This window comes from Eublepharis macularius, chromosome 3 (genome assembly GCF_028583425.1).
Source record: "Eublepharis macularius isolate TG4126 chromosome 3, MPM_Emac_v1.0, whole genome shotgun sequence".
Taxonomy (NCBI): Eukaryota; Metazoa; Chordata; class Lepidosauria; order Squamata; family Eublepharidae; genus Eublepharis; species Eublepharis macularius.
The window spans coordinates 66,816,305-66,840,226 of NC_072792.1; the positions used below are offsets into that span (position 1 = coordinate 66,816,305).

Below are 23,922 nucleotides of genomic sequence, written 5' to 3' on the forward strand. Positions count from 1 at the left end.
TTTGTAACACATGACAATTCTGTAATGTCAAACAAGCTTGTATGTAAATCAAAAAGTCAAAGACTTTTGCAGCCATAAGATTTAATTTTTCAATGGGACCACAACCAAACCATGCAAAAACAAACAAACAAAAACCCTGAAACCTTTAACTATAGTTATCAGCAACTGATAATTTTTAAAGAATTTCAGCAAAAAAGAGAAGTTGCTTAAATTTTGTGCGTAGATATAGTTGTATGAGCCTGGGGAAAACCTAACTGAAAACAGACTTTTCCTGCATGAACATTCTCATAACAATGGCGCTATTAAAGTAACTAGTTTGATACGCAAATATAGAACAAATTCTAAGGGTCTGTAAGTTCAGCATCCTGAATCCTAAATTATTGTGTTTTCCACAATAACCGAACACGTTCTTCCGAGAAATCCACAAGCAGGACATGAAGGCATTCTGCTTCCCAGCAATTGGTGTTCAGAGGTATGCTGCCTCTGAACATGGAGCTTTTATTTAGCCGTAACTCATTAGCCATTGAAGTACCTGTTCTCCACGTATTAGTCTAACGTGGTGATTCTAGGAGGCAATATTTTTAATATCTTCTGGTGCATAAAGACTGTGAATTTCTGCTTGTATGTTGCGAATACAACCTATTTCAAAACAAAGAAAATCATTCAAGAAGAAAGTAGCGCTCATAACTTGAGTTTGATTTGACTAAATGCAGAATAGTTAGCTTTTTCTACTTAAAGAGCTGTTAGGATTACCCCCACATAAAAGCTGACTTAAACTACTGCTATAGGATGGATATTCTTCCGTCCCAGAAAGTGGTCTGTTGACAGGTTCACAGAAACATATTCTTCCATTTCCCTACTTCCTTTTCCCTTCAAAACTACCATGCAATCCAGATTTTTGGCTGGTCATGGGGCAGAGTTAGTAATCCACTTGAGCATGGAAGGACATTCAACCCTGCAAGGAAGAAAAAACAGGTTGCATTAACAGAATTACTATTAGGAGAAGATACATGCAAGCAAATTCACTAAACACCATTTCTTCTTTTTATACTATGAAAGAGATGGAGGAATTACAGTGTTAGAACAAATATATAATAGGAAGGCTTATATTTGTCCAATTACAAAACTTTGCTTATTACTAGAGATGGGCACGAACTGCATTACGAACGTCAAAAACCTAAGAAATTGGCGATCGCGCGATTGCGATCCAGCAGTTTGTGATTGTCCACAGCCAACGAACCAGCGTTCGGGAGAGGCCTGGTTTGGTGCGTTCGGCTGTTGTTTGGGAAGCCAGACAGTCAGCCGGGGGAATGCCTGAACTCTGTCCGTGCTCCTTCTGTTGCCCTGGAAACCCGAATGGAATCCCAGCTTACCTTGATCGGCAGGTCTTCCTGCCAACCATGGAGCTGCCAAAGCGGTTACAAGTTGGGAGAAGAAACCCAGGAGAGGGAGGAGGAAGGGGGTGTTCTGTAGCCATGGGCACTCCAATCTCATCTCTGCAAACCCTGATAGGCAGCTCTGACGGCCAAACGCAGACCTCCTGCGTTGCTCAATGGGACCTGTGCTTATAAATAGCTGTGGGCTCCCAGGCTGGGTTTCACTTTCAGTGAGCAGTGGAGTGAGACAGAGCTTTTGCTTGCCACTTGCTAGCCTTTGGGGAGAGAGACTGAGAGTATAATTGAGCTTGGATTTTTGTGGGAGTTTCCTGGGGGCCTTGGATTGGAGAGGGTATAACTCCAAGATCCCTTTTGCAATCTTGTCCAAACTTCGGTGATGGCTGTAGGAGAGCCTGCAAAAGACTCCCTGGGAATATGGGCTCTCTAAGTGCCACGGGGGCGTTCCGCACCCCACGAACTGCGAACTGTGAACCAGTTCGGCAACGGAAAATGTTCGTTGTGGTTCGCACCCTTGGGATTGTTGCGAACCACTGGTTCGTTAATTTTTTTTGGTTCGTGCCCATGTCTACTTATTACTGCAGTCAAGCACTATAGTTCATGGGAATGTTGTATTTAAATGAACAATATAGAGATTGCATTATTTACTTATTTAATTAGTTGTTTAGTAATTATTTTACTTCATTATATTCCACCTTTCTTCCCAATGGGTATCCAAAGTGACATTCTCCTTTCCTCCATTTTTCCTCAGAACAACCTTGTGAGGTAGGTTAGGCTGAGAATATGTGACTGGCCAAAGGTTACCCAGCACACTTCCATGACAGAGTGGGGAATCCAACCTGGGTCACCCAGATCATAGCCCACCACTCTAGCCACTACACCACACTGGCTCTCACAGATACCTAATCTATTTTATACAGACCATGTTCTTAGGGATGCATGGTCTCTATGTTATGATTCAGTGTGACTTTAGGATTTCCTGAAAACTGCCTGCCTGTCCAGTTTATTGGTATACAATATGGTTTTTCTGTTAAGCCCATCCAACATAACGTTTCTGGCCACTTCTGGTATCTTGAGATGGGACAAGGGTAGCTGAAAGGGCTGATTTATACAGAGGTCCTCCTGGGTGCTCTTGCACTTGCATTGAAGCATTCGGGGCATTCATATGAACCTCAGTTCCCGTAATGGCACACGGCCCTGGACACTGCTCATACATTCTCCCTTCCATCTCCTGTTCATGTCTTTTTGCCCCCCAATCACCATATACTGACACAGTAATGATTTCATCTCCACATACTGACCTTCAGTTTCATGTGGGTAGGCATGTTGGTCTGTAGTAGAAAAGCAAGAGGCACATCCAGTAGCATCTTATAGACCAACTAGATTTCCCAAGTGTGAACTTTTGAGAGTTGAAGCTTTGACAAAGGGAGCTTTGACTCTTGAAAGCTCACACCTGGGAAATCTAGTTGGCCTCTAAGGTGCTACTGGACCTGAATTCTGACTTTTAGTTGGTACATTTCAAGGCAGCTTGCAAGGGAGGCCAGGAGAAAAGGCTCTCACTGACCAAGCCACATGGTAGTTATATATGGGCTACTTTTCACATTGTGGCTGGGGGCTGTGTAACAGGCAGACTTGAGCTGTGAGTTCTCAATTCCTGCATGCAGGGTGCCTGATTCACAACATTAATTTGGGCCATGCTTCAGCTCTTGTGCAATTTTTCTGATCTTAAATAGTCCTGGGGTGTGTGCACACACGCTGTTTGGCACACTATAAACTCAAAGATTTCTCCAGCTGGCCAAATAGCGTACCCAGAACAGTTTCAGCTTGGAAAAATGTCATGGGACAGGAAAGACTGAAGACCATCCTCATATGCAACATAGTTGCACTCTGAATTGGGCACTACACACAGGAACTGAGGAAATCCTGCAACTCATTACTGATTGTTACGCCTGACATGGAATAAAGACCAGGCATGGGGCTGTGGCTCAGTGGCAGGGCATCTGTTTTCCATGCTGCAGGATCCAGGTTCAATCCTCATCATCTCTCATTAAAAGGATCAGGTAAGTGATATGAAAGATCTCCAGCTGAGACCCTGGAGAGCTGCTGCTAGTCATGGACAGACCAGGGCTTTGACTCAATATAAGGCAGCTTCATGAGTTCATATTTCCTGCCTGGTATGTCTGTGTGTGTGTGTGGGGGGGGGGCTCTAAGCCTCTATAGTTATATAGTGCATTTATGTCATTTCTGAAACAAAATAGATATATATTTTCTTTCATATAATGATGAATTATATAATGATATATAATGATGTATCTGGCAGGAATGTGTGCAAGCAGGGTCCCATATGTTACCAGGCCCAAAGAAATTGTGCTTGGGTCCTTGACTAATGCAGAACAAAATGTTTCATCGTATGGAATTTAGTGAGAGGGGAAAAGGCTGGGCTGGAACTCTGCCTTTCGATTCAATCAAATCTCATAGGCAAGCAAAGCTAAGAAGCATCATGCAGGAGTGGCGCTACCCCTGCTGGTGCCTCCCTTGGCAGGCCCAGTGGCGCTTTCCTGACTGCAGTCATTATAATTTTGGGACCGATGCCTCAACTCTAGAATAATGTTTACCAAACAACTATACTAACTGGTCATCTACAATTCTTGTGTTTCTTTTAAAGCTGATTGTCTTAGGCATCTGCTCTTTTCCACATCTCATCTGGAAAGCTAGTGGTGAGTAAAGCCTTTACAAGGGGACAGTGATCCATCTGGGCCACTGCCCAGTGTGTACATCAAGGAGCTGCTGAAGGGGGACAGAGTGATGTTTTAGTCTCAATCGTTTCAGCTGAATTTACAGTAAAGAGAAATTTAGACATGATTTAATGGGTTGGTGAGGAAAGAGGTCATTTGTCTTTCCTTCATTATGTGTTAGGCATACTTTGTACTGGGGTCTCAATTGCCTCCCCAAATAAAAGGAAGCTCCAGCTTTTCTTATTGTGAAATTCTATATCTTGACAGTTTCTGTCTTCCTTGTTCTCTTTCCAGGGTAAAAGCCAAATACAACAGACATTTAAGGCTAGTACAAGACAAGAAGGGAATTCTGATTTCTCTTCGTGAAGGCCAAGTTCTCCCAGTTCCTACTCCCCTTGAGAAATAATGATGCATCTGGAATCAGAAAGAATTGTGTTGTTCAAAACAGCCCTCGGTTAGATGGGATGGTGGGGTGGTGTTTCTAAAAGTCTTACGGAAAATGCAAACTCTGCATAAGAGATGATAAAGAGGCAGTGGTGCTGCATACGTCTTGCAAAGAAATATTAACCCCGTATCTTTCAGTGCTGGGACCATTGGTCCAAAACAAGGAGCCAGACTTTGGAGGAAATTATCACAGAGAAATGGTTTCTGGTGCAGGGGCTAACTAGATCCATGATCCACGTTGTTTTCAAGCAGCCCCGTGGAACTGTTCATTTGATCGGGGACAAAGCACTGGGAGAAGATGATGTCCAGCCCTTTCTTCCTGTGCCACTCCCACCCCACTAAATTGTATCTAATGCCTTTGTGAACCCTATCCTTAGCTTTGTCTCTGTGTGTTTTCTTGTTGTTGCAACGCCAACCCGGCCAATGCGGTCAAGAGTCTTGGATATGATTTTGTCTGCTATTGATTAATTATAAAGAATTTTGAAAAAGACCCTTTCTCTGGTGGCTTTGATTCTGGTTTATGGGCAAGATACCCCAGAGGTCCAATCACTCAATTTTCTACATGTACTATAAATTCACTGGATAAGAGCAGAGAGAGAATGAGTTGTCTTTGATATGTGAGATTTGTTTTCATCTTCTGCAAATCATATATCCCTGGTTATATGTTAGGATTGGTTGAAGAATAATCTTGTCATCAGTTGTAACTGTAGGAACAGAGATGTATTTATTTATTTTTATTTTATTTAAATTTCTGTTCCGCCCTCCCCATAAAGGGCTCAGGGCGGATGTATCAGTGCACATTGGAGAAATCCAGCAGCCTAGATGTGAATTAGTACAGTTGTTCTCTATTCCTGAGCAAACCCCTTTATGAGTAATTAAGTTTTTTCTTAATGATTTAGCTCAAATTCTGCAATCTTTGTTGAGGATTATTTAGATACAGTAGTACATCTTGATGTAGGGATTATACAGCGTTAAATACTGGCAACTAATGGGGAAAAACACTTTGAATTGACAGAAAATATGCCTGTTTCTGGCACTTACAATATGGTTCATTCACATTAAGGAACAATTTACAAAGGAAACCTAATAAAAAATTCTGAGTTTTCCCATCCTGTAATCAGCACAACTTTTTATTATTAAATCATTATGTAGTAGAGAATTTAATTTTGTTTCCAGCACACTTTATTTTCCATTCAAATGGCTTTCTAATTAGCCTCCAACCATTGAGCAAAATATGATTTATGGCACTTTTCGGTAACAAGCCCATTGTTCACAGCCAGAGACAGCTGTGTGCAACCATGCAGTTGCTGAGCAGTTTATTGCAAAACTCTCCAACTGTTTTCTAAAGGGAAAAACTGCACAAATTATATGTCATCATTTGATAACAACGGAGGAGTTTATCCTTCTTCCCTTCCACTTTAATCAGATGGTTAACAGCTGAAGATGTGCACCCAGGGGTGGCTAAAGAGGCCTTCATTAGTGAGGTATTTGGTAGCTTGTGAGAACATGAACTTAGACAATCAGCTGATCTGAAACACAAGGCTCGATATGCCCGCCTGATTAAATGTTGTTTCCATTTGCTTTTGCTTTAACAAGGATGTTTCCTGCCAATTTTTCTCGATAAGTGATGTTATGATGAACTTTGGGGGCATTTTAAATCTATCAGCACTTATCTAACCTCTCCCAACATGGAAATATTTTTGTGTGCATCATTTTCATTTTTAATTTTCTTCCCTGTTTCAAGGTCAGTTGTCTTAGCAAAACAGACATACGACTTGATTCATCTTCTAGTTTACTTCCATATCTGAGGAATGAATAAGAGGCTGAAGGGGGCTGAAAACTATTTTCAAGATCAGATGTGCTTTAGCTTTTGTCCTAAAATAAACAGGGAGTTATCTAAAATGGTCAAGTAATAAGGCGTGGCTCCTTCAGAGTCAATGTGGCATAATGGTTAGAGTGCTGAACTAGGACTTGGGGCCATCAGGTATGAATCCCCGCTCTGCCACAGAAGCTGGCTGGGTGACCTTGGGCCAGTTATACACCCTTAGCCTAACATACCTTATAGGGTTGTTGTGAGTAGGGGTGTGCAAGCCAAAAATTTTCGGCTATAGCCGAAAGTAGAAAGCCGAAAGAAGATTCTCTATCGTTAAAGCCGAAAGCCGAAACAAGAATCTCTTTCGGCTTTCGGCTTTCGGGATTCTTTCAGCATTATTTCGGCATTCTTTCAGCTTTTTTCTAAGGGAAAATGCCTCCATCTTCCAGGACGCCTGGAGGAGGCATTTTCCCACCGAATAAGCCCAAAATTGGTGGGGACCTTCCTCTAACCCTTCTCTAACAACCACCCAAGTTTCAGACAGATTGAACTTTGGGGGGCCATGTTATGGCCCCCCAAAGCAGGTCCCCCCATCCTCCCATAAGAAAGCGAAGGAGCAGCATATTGTTAGCATGCTGCTGCTCATCTTTCTTCATTATTTCCTATGGGGAAAAAATGAAGAGGCAGGCTTCCTTTGCCAGGGGTGGCATTTTGCATGCAAAATGCCCCCAAGCCCTCAGGGGCCCTTCTCCCACCCCTCCTCCCACCCCCCACCAAGGCTCAGCCTGCTCCCACTTGGGGGGGCCATTTCATGGCCTCCCCAAGTAGGTGCTCTAATCTCTACCGCTGACAGCTGGGGGAGGCTTGTGTTGCCAGGGGTGGCATTTTGCATGCAAAATGCCCCCCAACCCTCTGGGGCCCTTCTCCCACCCCTCCTCCCACCCCCCACCAAGGCTCAGCCTGCTCCCACTTGGGGGGGGGCATTTCATGGCCTCCCCAAGTAGGTGCTCTGCTCTCATCTCTACCACTGACAGCTGGGAGAGGCTTGTCTTGCCAGGGGTGGCATTTTGCATGCAAAATGCCCCCCAGCCCTCTGGGGCCCTTCTCCCACCCTTCCTCCCACCCCCCACCAAGGCTCAGACTGCTCCCACTTGGGGGGGCCATTTCATGGCCTCCCCAAGTAGGTCCTCTCAGCCCCTAAAGTCCACCCCTTACAGCCCCACACAAACCCAATTCCCCCCCGGCTGCCACACACAGACCCAAATCCCCACATTAGCCCCTCACAGACCCAAATCCACCCCCACCTGCCCCACACCCATAACCACAGGAACAGGCTGGCAAAGGCCAGCCCTCTCCCTTTGTTCCCTATGCTGGGAACTTCTAAACTCTCTTTCCCTGGGCAATTCTGCACAGCCCAGGGGTGCCACAATGGTGGGCACACTTCTGAGTGCCAGCTGGTCCCCGTGAAAGAGCACCTGAACCACAGACACCCTCCCTCAAATTCCCCCACCACCTACAGAGATGGCTGGCCAGCCAGCCCCATTGTTCCCTATGATGGGAACCAACTGCACAACAAAGAATAAAACAAGAACAACACAAAATAAAGTTTTTTAAAAAATATTTTCTCCCTTCCAAAGTACAAGTAGGCAAAGCATTATGACACATTATGTCAGACTGTGGCTAAATAAGGTACTCTCTGCAAGATTCCCTTTAGAAGCAAGAATAAGTCCAATGTCTGGCAAAGGAAGCTTTATTGCAGAAAAGATCCATTATAGTCCACTGTCCTGAATAGGAGACTCAGGATGGTACATGATCATTGTTACCAATGAAGAGCAAGCATAGGATACAGAGTAACAATACCCATCTGGAACAGCCTCCCCCCACAGTTCTCAAAACAACATCTTTCAGTCCTGGGAAGCTGCTCTCCTTCAAGGCCAATGCCTGGTGGAACGGTGTTAGACAAAACAGTCTCCTCTGGTGGGAATGCTGCTTGGGAACTGGTGCACCTGAGGAGAAAATACTTAAACACTAAAAGCATTAGAAAATGGAGTCAGTATAGTTAAGATATATATTGGACCTGACATTTCTGCCCCCCTTAAAATAGATCCCCCCCTGGTTTATATGGGTAGCGAGTATGAAAAGCTTTGGTTAATCTAGGAGCATGAACATGTGCAGAGTTCACCCATTCATCGTAACCAGAATCAAAGTCCTTCCATCTAATGAGGTAAAAAAGCTGATTTCTCTTGATTTTAGAGTCCAAAATTTGTTGTACCTCATAGTGTATTTGGTCATCAATTAAAGTTGGAATGGGTGGAGCTTTGATATGCCATTTGTTGTCTGTGGGAGCTTTCTTCAAAAGGCTGACATGGAACGTATCATGCACATGGCGAAGGTTCTTGGGCAATGTTACAGCAACAGTCACTTTATTTATTACCTTGCGCACAGGAAAAGGTCCTAAGAATTTCAGAGCGAGTTTGCGGCTTGTCTGAGCTAGCTTTAGGTTCTTTGTGGAAATATACACATGGTCCCCTGGTTGCAATTCCCGTTCGGCCACACGATGGCGATCTGCGTACTTTTTGTAATCCAGTTTGGCTTTTTCGAGGTGTCTCTTAATGATAGTCCATTGCTGCACCGCCTCCCCCCACCATGAGGATACATCTGGCAATTTAGAGGAATGGAGAGGGGGTGCGTCCAATGGGAAGGGATTGAAGTGAGTCCCATATACAATTTTGAAGGGGGCTTCTCCCGTTGAAGCGTGTACACTGTTGTTATAGGAGAATTCGGCTAGAGGGAGAAGGTCCACCCAGTTATCTTGTTGAAAATTGATGTAGCAACGAAGGAACTGTTCTAATATTTGGTTTGTTTTTTCGGATTGCCCGTCGGTTTGTGGGTGGTGGCTTGAACTGATACCTTGTTCAATATTCAACATTTTCAAAAGCTCCCGCCAGAAGTTGGCAACGAACTGTCCGCCGCGATCCGAAATCACCTTGGACGGAAAAGAATGTAATTTTACGATGTGTTTTAGAAACAGATCCGCTAGTTTTCGAGCGGAGGGTATAGCAGTACAGGGGATAAAATGGGCTTGTTTGGAGAACAGATCTACCACAACTAAAATACAATTATGTCCTTTTGAAAGAGGTAGATCAGTGATAAAGTCCATGGAGATTACTTCCCAGGGCCTGTTCGGCGTTTCTAATGGTTGCAGGAGACCCGGAGGTTTCCCTTTCCTGGTCTTTGCGCTGAGGCAAACAGGGCAGGAACTAACGTATTGGGAAATGTCTTTGCGCATGCCCGGCCACCAGAATTGTCTTTGAACTAGGTGTAAAGTTTTCAGATACCCATAATGTCCAGCAGTGGGAGCATCATGACAGCGCCGCAAGACTTCCAGCTTAAGGCTGTCCGGGACATAAAACTTGCTCCCAGCTAGCCAATCCCCCTGTGGGGATTGGGTTAGTTTGTTTCGCGGAGCTTTATCCCCCTCCTTCTCCACTTCAGTTTTAAGTTTCGATTTCCATTCTTGGTCGGCCGGGAGGGGCTGCTTAGCACGGCTGCGAGTAGTCACCACGCCCCCAAGTTGCTTAGGCGAGAAGACCGTGTCGACAGTCTCCGCCCGTTTGCTCTTATGTTGGGGCATGCGCGACAGGGCGTCCGCTAAAAAGTTAGTTTTGCCCGGGAGATAATTGAGGGTGAAGTTGAACTTGGAAAAGAATTCCGCCCACCGCAATTGCTTGGCATTCAGTCTGCGTGGGCTTCGGAGGGCCTCCAAATTTTTATGATCTGTCCAGACCTCAAAAGGGTATCTCGCCCCCTCCAGCCAATGCCTCCAGTTTGTGAGAGCTGCTTTCACTGCAAAGGCCTCCTTCTCCCACACATTCCAATTCCTTTCTGCCTCTGAGAACTTTCTAGACAAGAATGCACAAGGCCGCAATTTCCCATCCTCCCCCTTTTGCAGCAAAACCCCCCCTATCGCCGTATCGCTGGCGTCGACCTGTACTATGAAGGGGGATTGTTCGTTGGGGTGGGAGAGGATGGGTTCCGTTACAAATTGCTTTTTAAGGCATTCGAAGGCCGTTTGGCAATCGGGGGTCCATTGTAGTTTAGCAGAGGGTTTTTTGGCTTGGTCCCCTTTATCTTTGGTTTTCAGCAATTCTGTTAAGGGGAGTGTGATTTGGGCGAAATTTGCTATGAAGTCTCTATAGAAGTTGGCAAAACCCAGGAAGGATTGCAGTTCTTTGCGGGTGGTGGGTGTTTGCCAATCCTGGATCGCCTGTATTTTGGCTGGATCCATTTTCAATCCCTCTTGTGAGATACAATACCCAAGGTAAGTGAGTTCGGTTTTATGGAATTCACATTTGGACAATTTGATGGGCAGTTTATTCTTCATCAAGGTGGCCAGGACCTTTTGTACCATTTGAACATGTTCTTCCTCGGTGTCAGAATAAATTAAAACATCATCAAGGTACACCACCACCCCTTTGTACAGAAATTCATGTAAAACTTCGTTTATCATGGACATGAATACAGACGGGGCTCCCGTCAATCCAAAAGGCATAACTAAGTATTCATATTGTCCGAGGGGCGTATTAAACGCGGTTTTCCACTCATCCCCTGCCTTGATACGAACGTGGAAGTAAGCATCTTTTAGATCTAATTTTGTAAAGATCTTACCTTGGGCCACGACGTTGAGAAGGTCTCGGATGAGCGGTATAGGATAGGCGTTGTTGGTGGACACTGCATTTAGTCCTCGGAAATCTGTGCACAGTCTGAGTCCCCCGTCCTTCTTTTTCACGAAGAGAACTGGAGCGGCGTGGGAGCTAGAGGCTGGGCGGATGAACCCTCGTTGGAGGTTGGTGTCGATGAATTTCCGGAGCTCTTCACGTTCATGGAGACTCATGGGATAGAGTCGTCCTTTAGGCAATGAGGCTCCGGGTAAAATTTCCACCGCACAGTCCGTTCGTCGGTGCGGGGGTAGAGTATCAGCTTCCTCCTCCGAGAAAGCATTTAGGAAAGGCCAGTACGGTTCGGGTATTTGGTTGACTTCTTCTTGAGTGAGGAGGGCCTTTTCTTTGTAAGTTGGGTCCTCGCCCCAGTTTTGATTCCAACGGTGAATTTTACAGTTGGCATGATTGAAGGTAATACATCCTTGAGCCCAGTCTATGTAGGGATTGTGATCACATAGCCATTTGCTGCCTAGAATTAACGGGTACTTGGCAGTAGAGCTGATGACAAAGGACCTCTTTTCCCAATGTTGTCCCATGCCTGTGATCACCGGGATGGTTTCAGTTGTGACCGGATTCATGTTGGTACCATCCATTTGTTCAAAAATTACTGGATTTTGTAATTCCCGAGTTGGTAAGACTAGTCCATTGACTAGAGCTGGGGCTATGATATCTCTTGAGCAACCCGAGTCAATAAGAGCTTGCACCCGAATGTGCATTTTTCTCTCTGGGTTGATTAAAGTCACTGGCATGAATAAAATGGACCCAGGTGGCCGGTTCCGTGCAGGGACGGGCTTGGGGCGGATCTGTCGTTTGGGCCCTTTTACGACAGATCCATCTCGTTTCCCGACTGGGGACTTTCTGGATTGACTTCTGCAGATGGGGAAGCGGGATCGTATTCCATAACTTCTTCCGCTTCCAGCCCTCTTTCTGAGGCTGGCCTTTGGGAAGCGCCGCGGCCTCTGTTTGCTCGTGGAGCTGGAGTCGGGCGTTGGAGCGTAGGGAACGGAGCAAGGGTTGGGCGCCGTAATTGGAGCGGAGGTCTTTGCACAGGCCGGTAGGGGCATTGTGCTGCAAAGTGACCAGCCTGTCCGCATTGCAAACACAGCCCTTGTTGCCATCTAGCATCTCTCGCTCCACGGGTGGCGTAGCCAGCTCCCCGAGCTCCCTTCTGTAAGGTCAATGGTTTTCTTTGTCCCGTTTGTTGTTGTTGCTCAACCAAACGGACTTCTAAAATGCGATTCTCCACTTCGCAGACAAGTTGAATCCAACCTAACAGCGTAGGGGGATTGTCTTGCATGAGGGCTCTGTCCAAAAGTCTCGGATTAAGTCCTTGTTTGAACAGAATAATTTTTGTGGACTCCTCACACCTGGGGCACTTGGCAGCCAATTGTCGGAATTTCGTGATATAGTCTCTCGCTGCCATGCTGCCCTGCTTAATGGCCTGCAATTCTGTTCGGGCCCTGGTTTCCTCTAAGGGGTCTTCATATTGTGCTCTAATAGCATCTACCAACCCCTGGAGAGTATCGAGTTCTGGGGCCCCGATATTATATAGTCCTACGTACCAGTCCGCTGCTTTCCCTTGTAAGCGGGAGCCGAGATGTTCAATTTGGCTGGCCTCGCTGCCGAAGAGGTGTCCCCACCGGTTGAAGAATTGCACGACTTGCACTAGAAAAAAGCCCAGTTTGGAGGGATCCCCATCAAAAGTGGCGTCCAGTTTCACCCAACCCATTGGGAGGTCTTGCCTCGGAGCCGGTGCTGGGTAGAAGTCCGCCGGAAGCATCAATGGCACTTGAGGTATGGGGGGACCCGGTTGTGCTGGCGGTGGCATCACCGGTTGAGCCGGGGGTGGCGGCCTCGGCTGGGCTGGCGGTGGTGCTCTCGGCTGGGCTGGTGGTGGTGCTCTCGGCTGGGCTGGTGGCAATGCCGGAGGTGCTGGCCGTAGCGGTTGAGGTGCTTGCGGTTGAGGTCGGTGCGGCGGAGTAATAATCGGCCGCTGAGGGGTGGGTTGGTGGGGTCGTAGTGGTGTAGGCCCCATCGGTTGGTTCGGAGGTGGTCTTACGGGCTGTTCCAGTGGCAAACGTATCGGCTGCAGCGGCGGGGTTAGTTGTGGTCGAAGCGGAAGGGGCCGCAGCGGCGAAGGCCGAATGGGTGGAAGGCCGCGCGGGCTTGCCCCTCCAGGCGTTGTTGTTCTGGGAAGCGTCGGCTGGCCTTTTGGCGCTGGTAGACCATCTCCCGGAGGTTGCCCGACGGGAACAGTTTCGCGCGGTTGACCAGGGGCTCCCTCCCCTGATGGAGCCACGGGTGCTCCCGCTTGGTCCGGCCGGACCGTTTTAGGGGAAGTATGGGGGGGTATCACCGGTGTATCACTTGGCTTTTCCTCCCCTTCCGTAGGCCTCTCAACGGGGGTCTCGTCTGGCGGCACATCCCCTCCCGTGATAGGAGGTTCGATGGGAGTCTCACCGGATGGCACAACCGGGTGATCCCTTCTCGGTGGAGTTTCTCGCTGAGTGGGAAGTTCCTTGGGTTGTTCTCCCGATTCGCCAGGATAGGTGCCCCCCTCGCCGGTAGGTGACGACCGCTGCTGAACTTCCTCCATCGGATAGGAGATGACACTCTGAAGGGTAGCTATCTGTATCGCCATCTCTTCAGGAGACAGTCTTTCCCCTGCCCCCATTGAGGAAATTAAATGAATGGCGTGAGCCAAACTTTCTTCCATATCCATCAGCTTAGCTTCTAATTGTTGTATACGACTTGGCCCTGGTTGTTCGCTCAGGGAACCTTCATTCGCTGTACTCACCGGGGAGAAAGGGCCCCACGGAGGAGGGTCCCCTTGGACTATTCGCGACCTCGCGGCTAGAATTCCCTTGGCCATACCCGTCACGGCCGAGATGCTGGTATCTACCGCATAGGTGCGACCTCGTATCTGCTCCCAACTTTGTTCAGGGACTTCCGTTGGCTCCTTCCACGGGGCAAGTTCGGAATAATCCCAACTCAGGGCGCCTCGGCGAGACGTGTCCCCCTCCATCTGCTCAAACGTCCTGTTCCAATATCGCCATGGTTGGCTGCTATCTAGTTCCGGGACGGTTTCTAGGCTTCGGCGCCCGTCCATCGAAACTCGTGGATGGAGTCCACCTGCCCGGCGCTCTCTGGTTTCTCGGGGTCTGGCTCCCCACTCCGACGGGGTGGGTACCGAGATCAAGGGGAGAGCGGTTGCTTTCGGCCTTGCCCCGAGGTTGCTTTCGGTCTCGTTCCGAGTACTGAAGTCGATGAGAGGCAGGGTAGAAGTGGAGGCTCCGGTTCCGTTCCCGGTTGCTCCCAGCTCCTGGGAGTCTTGGGTTTGCACCGGTTGATTGTCGGGAGACGCATACGGATCAAACAAAGGATCCCTGTCCGGGACAACCTTGGATTCCGCTGGGCCCGACTCAGACATGATTGGTAACAAAATGTCAGACTGTGGCTAAATAAGGTACTCTCTGCAAGATTCCCTTTAGAAGCAAGAATAAGTCCAATGTCTGGCAAAGGAAGCTTTATTGCAGAAAAGATCCATTATAGTCCACTGTCCTGAATAGGAGACTCAGGATGGTACATGATCATTGTTACCAATGAAGAGCAAGCATAGGATACAGAGTAACAATACCCATCTGGAACAGCCTCCCCCCACAGTTCTCAAAACAACATCTTTCAGTCCTGGGAAGCTGCTCTCCTTCAAGGCCAATGCCTGGTGGAACGGTGTTAGACAAAACAGTCTCCTCTGGTGGGAATGCTGCTTGGGAACTGGTGCACCTGAGGAGAAAATACTTAAACACTAAAAGCATTAGAAAATGGAGTCAGTATAGTTAAGATATATATTGGACCTGACACATTACACCAGCAGTCCCCCACACAGAAAAATTAAAACAAAACTCACTTAACATCAGAGAATCACAAAACACGATTCCTGTCAAAAACACTTTATTTCTTGAACAGCTTTAGGTTACACAGCAGGGGGGAACACCAAAGGGCATGGCAGCACTATCTTACACAAAAATAACACAACTCACTTAACATCAGAGAATCACAAAACACGATTCCTGTCAAAAACACTTTATTTCTTGAACAGGTTTAGGCTACACAGCAGGGGGGGAACACCAAAGGGCATGGAAGCAGTATCTTACACAAAAATAACACAACTCACTTCACATTAAAGAATCACCCCAAAAAATTGCTGTCAAAAGCACTTTATTTCTGTAACTGCTTTAGGTTACACAGTAGGAAGGCACCACAGAGCAGGAAAGCTGTGTACTACACAAAAATAACACAACTCACTTCACATCAGAGAATCACACAAACACAATTGCTGTCAAAAACAGTGAAGTGGGTTGTATCATTTTTTGTAGTACATTGCTATCATGCCCTGTTGTGCCCTCCTACTGTGTAACCTAAAGCTGTTCAAGAAATAAAGTGTTTTTGCCAGGAATTGTGTTTTTGTGATTCTCTGATGTTAAGTGAGTTGTGTTATTTTTGTGTAAGATAGTGCTGCCATGCCCTTTGGTGTTCCCCCCTGCTGTGTAACCTAAAGCTGTTCAAGAAATAAAGTGTTTTTGCCAGGAATTGTGTTTTTGTGATTCTCTGATGTTAAGTGAGTTGTGTTATTTTTGTGTAAGATAGTGCTGCCATGCCCTTTGGTGTTCCCCCCTGCTGTGTAACCTAAAGCTGTTCAAGAAATAAAGTGTTTTTGACAGGAATCATGCTTTGTGATTCTCTGATGTTAAGTGAGTTGTGTTATTTTTCTGTGTGGGGGACTGCTGGTGTAATGTGTCATAATGCTTTGCCTACTTGTACTTTGGAAGGGAGAAAAAAAAATTTAAAACTTTATTTTGTGTTGTTCTTGTTTTATTCTTTGTTGTGCAGTTGGTTCCCATCATAGGGAACAATGGGGCTGGCTGGCCAGCCATCTCTGTAGGTGGTGGGGGAATTTGAGGGAGGGTGTCTGTGGTTCAGGTGCTCTTTCACAGGGACCAGCTGGCACTCAGAAGTGTGCCCACCATTGTGGCACCCCTGGGCTGTGCAGAATTGCCCAGGGAAAGAGAGTTTAGAAGTTCCCAGCATAGGGAACAAAGGGAGAGGGCTGGCCTTTGCCAGCCTGTTCCTGGGGTTATGGGTGTGGGGCAGGTGGGGGTGGATTTGGGTCTGTGAGGGGCAGCTGGGGGGGAATTGGGTTTGTGTGGGGCTGTAAGGGGTGGACTTTAGGGGCTGAGAGGACCTACTTGGGGAGGCCATGAAATGCCCCCCCAAGTAGGAGCAGTCTGAGCCTTGGTGGGGGGTGGGAGGAAGGGTGAGAGAAGGGCCCCAGAGGGCTGGGGGGCATTTTGTATGCAAAATGCCACCCCTGGCAAGACAAGCCTTCCCCAGCTGTCAGTGGTAGAGAAAAGAGCACCTACTTGGGGAGGCCATGAAATGCCCCCCCCCAAGTGGGAGCAGGCTGAGCCTTGGTGGGGGGTGGGAGGAGGGGTGGGAGAAGGGCCCCTGAGGGCTTGGGGGCATTTTGCATGCAAAATGCCACCCCTGGCAAAGGAAGCCTGCTTCTTCATTTTTCCCCATAGGAAATAATGAAGAAAGATTAGCAGCAGCATGCTAACAATATGCTGCTCCTTCGCTTTCTTATGGGAGGATGGGGGGACCTGCTTTGGGGGGCCATAACATGGCCCCCCAAAGTCCAATCTGTCTGAAACTTGGGTGGTTGTTAGAGAAGGGTTAGAGGAAGGTCCCCACCAATTTTGGGCTTATTCGGTGGGAAAATGCCTCCCCCAGACGTCCGGGAAGATGGAGGCATTTTCCCATTGAAAAGCCGAAAGAAAGCCGAAAGAATCCCGAAACGTTTCGGCTTTTTTCTTTCGGCTACCCGAAACGTTTCGGCATTCCCCGAAACGTTTCGGCATTCCCCGAAAGAAGCCGAAACACTTTTATTTCGGCATTCTTTCGGCATTCTGAATGCCGAAACGCACATCCCTAGTTGTGAGGATAAAATGGCAAGGAGGATGATATAAGCCACTTTGAGTCTCTACTGGGTAGAAAGATGGGGCACAAATGAAGCAAATAAAAATAAAATAAACTGTACTCTCCCAGGGACAGGAATTGCAATTTCAGCATAATAGCATCCAAATCTTTGAAATGTAAATATTCTCTTGTTTTTGCTTCAAAATTGTTATTAGGGAGATGATCAGGATGGGTCTGTGTAGGAGGAAGAAATTTCTGTAGCAACAAATGGCACAGGCTAAACTTGCCACAGAGCATATGCTGTTAGGATCTAAAGATGATGGAGAGTTTGATGCTTCGGAAAAAAATCTAGAGTCAGGCAGTAAACAGGGAATGTCTCTCAGAGCCAAGCTACAAGTGACAAATGACACTTGAACAGCAAGTGAACAGACTCATGTGTATTCCTCCCTGTTCACTTGCGCTCCACTTGCACTCCACTTGATCGCTACATGGATCAAGTGGAGCGCAAGTGAACAGGGAGGAATACATGCGAATCTGTTCACTTGCCGTTCAAGTGTCATTCGTCACTTGTAGCTTGGCCCTCAGTTACAGAAGAATAGCATGGCCTGGATGACTCACCAGGAAGTACAGAGAAAAAGGGTCAGAGCTTTTTTACTGGTGGTATGCACCAGTATGTATGTAGTTCTGCCAGCAGGCTTGGACCCCCAAGGCAGTGAATATCATGCACAGCAGCACCTTTTTAAAGGGGGGAAATACAGGAAAGGGTTATCCTAGCATGGGGAGACTGTTATATGGCAAGTATGTGAAAATGGGGTGTATGAATTCATGTCATTGTTGAGCTGAGGATGACTGAGAAAGTGCTGCTGAGCTCGATTGGGATAAAAAGGCATGTGGTTGCTATGCCAACTGTCTCAACTCTATTTTTTTAATGTTATATTTGAATGCCCAGAAAGAGGATGCATAAATGACTTTCCCTTCTTGTTTGGGTGCTCTAGTTGGTCTTGTAGGTGCTACTGGGCCCAAATCTTGCTCTCCCAGAACATGGAAAACCATCCAGTGCAACATTACTACCACACCATAAACTACAGGTTGCATTCAAATATCATGGACAATACTCATGACAGCTTGTTACTCTGTTTCCACATTCCATTCTGCCTACCCTTGTGACATCACAGTGGCCATTTTATTTGTAGACTTAAAAGCTGCTCACAAGCAAAATATAGAACTGCCATCAAAGTTGATACCCCCAGGGAAAACCTTAATTCACCCAGAAAGCATAAGGAAAAGGGGAGGATGAGGTGTGCTTGAGACGACTCACACCCCCACATGGACTTAGAAAATCCACAGAGGAATCCAGTGCTTTGGCAGCCCAAGACAGAGGAATCACTCAACACCCCTCTCCCCTGTTTCATGCAGGAGTAGGGTTACCAGCCCTCCAGTGGGAGCGGGGACACCCCATCCTGCTCCCAGCCTCTACCCCTGCCACCACTCCCTTGGCAAGCAGGAGGGAAAGTGTGGGGAATGGGCTCAGGAGCTCCAGAGTGTGTGGGAGCACACTCCAGAGCTCTTCCTTGTTGCACAAGGAATGATGTCATTCCTGGTGCAACAAGGAAGGGAAAGCCCCCACATGGGGCTGATTTTTTTTTTAGCTAAGCAATGATAAATTATTTTTATAAGACAGCTGAAAAGAGTCTAGGCACAGTAATAAAGCAACTTGTATCAATAGCGACTCGTTAGCTGTTGAATTAAGAAAGATTGAAGCCGTTATAACCAAAAATAAATTCACTTCCTTGTGTTAAATACTTGTCCGTAGCCCGCCTCCCAGGGGTGGCGCAAGGGTTTACCACGCTCGCAGCTGGCTGGGCGCCCCTGCATGCGTGCGGGCGCGCACCAGCCTGTGTGATGTCATCACAGGAGCGCATGCGCCGCCACCGGCCCGATTGCTGTGGCGGGCGGCCTCCGAGCTCTCCCGCTCAGTTGCCTGCGCCGCCGCAGATGCCTGCCCGCGGTGGCTGTGCCTGGCCGGGGGCTTGTGCTGGCGGCGGCAGTAGCGTGGGGTGGGAGGGATAGGAGGCTGGTGCTTTGTGGCGTGCGCTCCTGCACGCCACACCTCCTCCGGCGCTCCCTCCGGCACCCCGTGCCTGCGGCCACCGCCTACCTGGCCTCAATAGGCCCGCCGCCCCTGCCCCCTCCCACCCTCCTCCCAAACAGTCGTTCCCTCCCTTCTTAACCTCTACAATCCTGTATAACATCTTATCTTACTATTAATTCCTATCTTTTAACCCCCCCTTAACCTTAACTAATTTCACTAACTAGTATCACTATTAACTTAACAGTACACTATAGTTGGAAAGTTCCTTCACTCACCAACTATTGGTAAATCACCAATTCTGAGGAACTGTTAAAAAAATAAAATAGGGGCAAACAAAGGAGATCTCCTCTCCCCCTCCCCAATGACCCGCTCTTATCAGGGTTATATATATCAGGCTATATATCAGCTAACTTAATGTCCACGTCTTAAAATTAAACGAATGTCTCACGACAAGCAGGAGTATTTAGACTTCAAGTGTCTCTGACTGGGATTTTGCTTCCCTTATGAGGGGAGAGATTGCATCATTTTTCTCTTCTGGAGGCTTCTTTCTCATTCCATCTCTGACGCATCGCTTAGATTTAGTTTACGAAGCATAGAGCCACCTGAGTCCAGGTCAGAAGCGATATATGTTTTGCCTTGATGATTTACTAACAGCTTGCAGAAGTTGAGCCACTTATAGGGGATATTGGCTTCTCTCAAGGTTTGAGCAGTCAAACGTAGTTCCTGTCTTCTACGAAGAACTTCTTGGGGTAGATCAGTGAAGACAGAAAATCTCTTGCCTTCGAAAGTGAGGTAACCTTGATTCCTCTCGATTTCTAAGATTTTTAGTCTTGCCTCCTGGTCGCAGAATTCTACAATAATATCTCTAGGAGCATTTCTGTCACTTCGCTTCCTAGATCCTATTCTGTAGGCTTTCCAGATAATCGGAGGTGCAGTTTCAGCTCTCTGCAGTGAAGAGGCAAATATAGCTGTGAGTAAAGATAATAAGTCCTCTTTCGGTTGCAAAATCTCCTCCACTCCATGTATTTTTAGATTCTTTTGTCAGGAAGATATTTCCAAGGACATCATTCTGTCCTGCATTTTGTTGTTTTCTTTTTGAAGATCAATTACTTGGACTTGCAGTCTTGTTCCGATTTCTTTTTTTTTTAATAAAATTTTTATTGGATTAGAGTCATTTAATTTCACATTACAATCAATTCCCCCATTTCCCAATTTCTAACCCCCTCCCTTCCCCCCCTTTTTGTAGACTTCCAACAGTTTTCCAACCCTTTGTCCCTTTTCCCTTACTCATTTTAAATTCATCTATCTAACAAACATATACTTTCCCTTTATTCTAAGCAATAATTCTTTAACTATTTTTAATACTCTGTACCCTATCTTTAAGTCCCTTCTTCCATATTAGACAAACAATTTGTCTCATTTTTCATAATTTCAAATATTTCTATAAACCATAAACCATATAAACCATACATTCATATAAGTCAACCAATTTAACTTATACTCTATATGTTACTTTTTCTGCCTATCTTATCTTCATTCTGCTTTAGTTATATTTAATTATATTATTATTTTTATTCTACTTTGATTATACATCTATATAACTATCATCAAAAGTTATCAATCAATTTGACCCATATATATCTTCAGGTAGACTTATTCAATTTAGTACATCATACAATTTTTACCAAAAGTAATATTAGTTAGTCAGTCCATATAATTAGTTCTTTTCTATCAATATTCTATATATTATTCTATATATAATAATCTAACAAAATAACTGCTTAGAAATTCTCATTTACTTCTCCACCCCCCAGTAAAGTCACCCCCCTCTGCATTTTATTATGTTTCAATAGTTCTCGAACTGCCACAGTTCTCCTCCCACCTCCCATTTCTTCACCAAATATTGTTTCAGCTTCTCCCAGTCTGTGTTGAACTGTCCTGGGTCAAGGTTTCTCAATTTTCTTGTCATTTTGTCCATTTCCGCCATATACAGCAATTTGTAAATCCAATCCTCAATAGTTGGCACTTCTTGTACTTTCCATTTTTGCGCATACAAAAGTCTAGCCGCTGCTGTCATGTAAAATAACAATGTCCTGTGTTGGGCTGGAATGCCCTCCATTCCCAAGTTCAGTAGCAGGAGTTCTGGGTTCTTATTAATTTGAAATTGTAGAATCTCACTTATTACACTTATTATTTCCCCCCAGTACTGCCTAGCTACCTCACACGTCCACCACATATGATACAGGGAACCCTCATGTTTTTTACATTTCCAGCATTTGTTAGAAGTGTTCAGATTCCCTAGCGCAATCTTCTTTGGTGTCATGTACCAACGATAAATCATTTTGTAAATGTTCTCTTTAATATTAGTACACGTCATAGTCTTCATTGTATTCTTCCACAAGTATTCCCATGCCTCCATTGTTATTTCTTTGTTGAAATTTATGGCCCACTTCACCATTTGTACTTTAACTGTTTCATCTTCAGTATACCATTTCAGCAGTACTTGGTATACCTTGGAAATTTCCTTCTTGTCCTCTTTTAAAAGTGTCTGCTCTAGTTCCGAGTTCTCTGTTCTTATGCCTCCCTTTGCACAGTCCGAATTGTAGAGATCTCTGATCTGTCTGTACTGAAACCAATCATAGTTTGGTGATAACTCGTCCTGTGTCTTTATTTTAAGTTTAGAAGATTCTATTCGGGTTATCTCCTTATACGTTAAACACTGTTGCTCAGTATCGACAGCTCTCGGATCTATTACCTCATATGGAACCACCCATAGGGGGGTTCCTTCTTGTAGATAGTCTCTGTACTTCTTCCAAGTTGCATATAGGCTTCTCCGTATGTAATGATGCAAGAACAGAGAGTTCGCTTTTACTTTATCATACAATAGGTATGCATGCCATCCAAATATTTTTTTATATCCCTCTAGGGCCAATAATTTCTTATTCTTCAGCATCATCCAGTCTTTCAACCACACTAGGCAGATTGCATCGTAGTAAAGTCTTAGATTGGGCAGTTGCATTCTGCCTCTTTCTTTTGCATCTTGTAAAACTTTCATTTTCACTCGAGGCTTCTTGCCTGCCCAAACAAAGTCTGATATTTTCCTCTGCCATTTTTCAAACTGCTTAGAGTCTCTGATAATTGGTATTGTCTGTAGCAAAAACGTTACTCTTGGTAACACATTCATCTTAAATGCTGCAATCCTTCCCAACCATGACAAGTTCAGTCTATTCCATTTAATCAGATCTTGCTCTATCTGAGTCCATAATTTTTCATAATTATTTTTGAATAGATCTATGTTCTTTGCAGTCAGTTCAATTCCCAAATATTTCACCTTACTTGTTACTTCACAGTCTGTTATTTCCATTAACAGTTGTTGTTTTTGCTTAGTCATATTTTTACATAATATCTTTGACTTCTTTTTGTTAATATAAAACCCTGCCAAGTCCCCAAACTCCTTAATCTTCTCTATCACTTTTGGCATGTTCTCCATTGGGTCTTCTACAATTAACATTATATCGTCCGCAAATGCTCTGACCTTATAAGAAAAGTCCTTTATTTTTATTCCACGAATTTCTTCATCTTGTCGTATTTGTATCATCAGAATCTCCAATACCAGAATAAATAACAGCGGAGACAACGGGCAACCTTGTCTTATTCCTTTACTTATAATCAGTTTCTTAGTAGCCTCGTCATTCACTACAATTGCTGCATTCTGGTCTCTATACATTTCTTTAATTGCTCTTATGAATCTTTCTCCCATCTGTAGCTTTTCCATAGTGGCAAACATAAAGTCCCAGTTCAGGTTGTCAAACGCTTTTTCAGCATCAACAAAGAAGAAACCAACCTCTTTATCACAACGCTTATCATAATATTCAATAGCATTGATCACTGTCCTTAGGTTATCTCTGATTTGTCTATCTGGCAAAAAGCCTGCTTGTTCCTCCTCAATAACTTCCGAAAGCCATCCCTTCACTCTCTCCGCCAGTATCTTCGCAAAGATTTTATAGTCATTATTAAGTAATGATATAGGTCTGTAATTTTTCACATTAGTCAGATCTTGACCCTCTTTGGGGATCAATGATATGTTAGCTTCATTCCAGGTGTCTGGAATCCGTTGATCCTTTAAGACTCCATTGATCACCTCTTTTAGGAATGGAGCCAGTTCGTTAGCCATTACCTTATAAAATTTAGCTGTAAGTCCATCTGGCCCTGGCGCCTTTCCTAGATTTGTTGACTGTATTGCCTTTCTTATTTCCTCATCCGTTACTTTGTTATTCAATCTATCTCTCCAAGCTTCCGAAATTACTGGGAGCTTCATTTTCTCCAAATATGTCGCTATTGATTCTTTGTTCACCTCTTTCTTATTGTACAATTTGGCATAAAATTTATAGAAGGCTCTACTAATGGCTGTCTGATCCAGATACGTTTTGTTATCTTCACAAATTTTATTTATTGTTTTCTTTTCCTTTCTCTTTTTCAGTTGCCATGCCAAATATTTCCCAGGTTTGTTTGCACCTTCAAACGCTTTTTGGTTCAATCTTTTAAGATTCCACTCCAATTCTTTGTTATTCATTGCTGTCAGCTGTTCTTGAAGTATTTTAATGTCCTGATAAATTTTCTTTTTCCCTGGTCTCTTCTTTAACTGTATTTCTTTGGCTTTTATTTTCTCCATAATCTCCTGTCTCTTCTCCTCTTTCTTTTTTCTGGCTCTTCCATTTAAGTCCATTAGTATGCCCCTAATTACCGC

The 23,922-nt window shown here is 45.3% G+C and overlaps 1 long non-coding RNA gene across 1 annotated transcript in view; it reads right to left on the reverse strand.

The window, feature by feature from the left end:
- Positions 1-389: 389 nt before the first annotated feature.
- LOC129326482 (uncharacterized) overlaps positions 390-23,922 on the reverse strand; it is a 56,729-nt gene continuing 33,196 nt past the window's right edge. The window contains exon 3 of the long non-coding RNA XR_008596698.1: positions 390-955. This is a non-coding gene — a long non-coding RNA (uncharacterized LOC129326482). The remainder of the gene's footprint in view (positions 956-23,922) is intronic.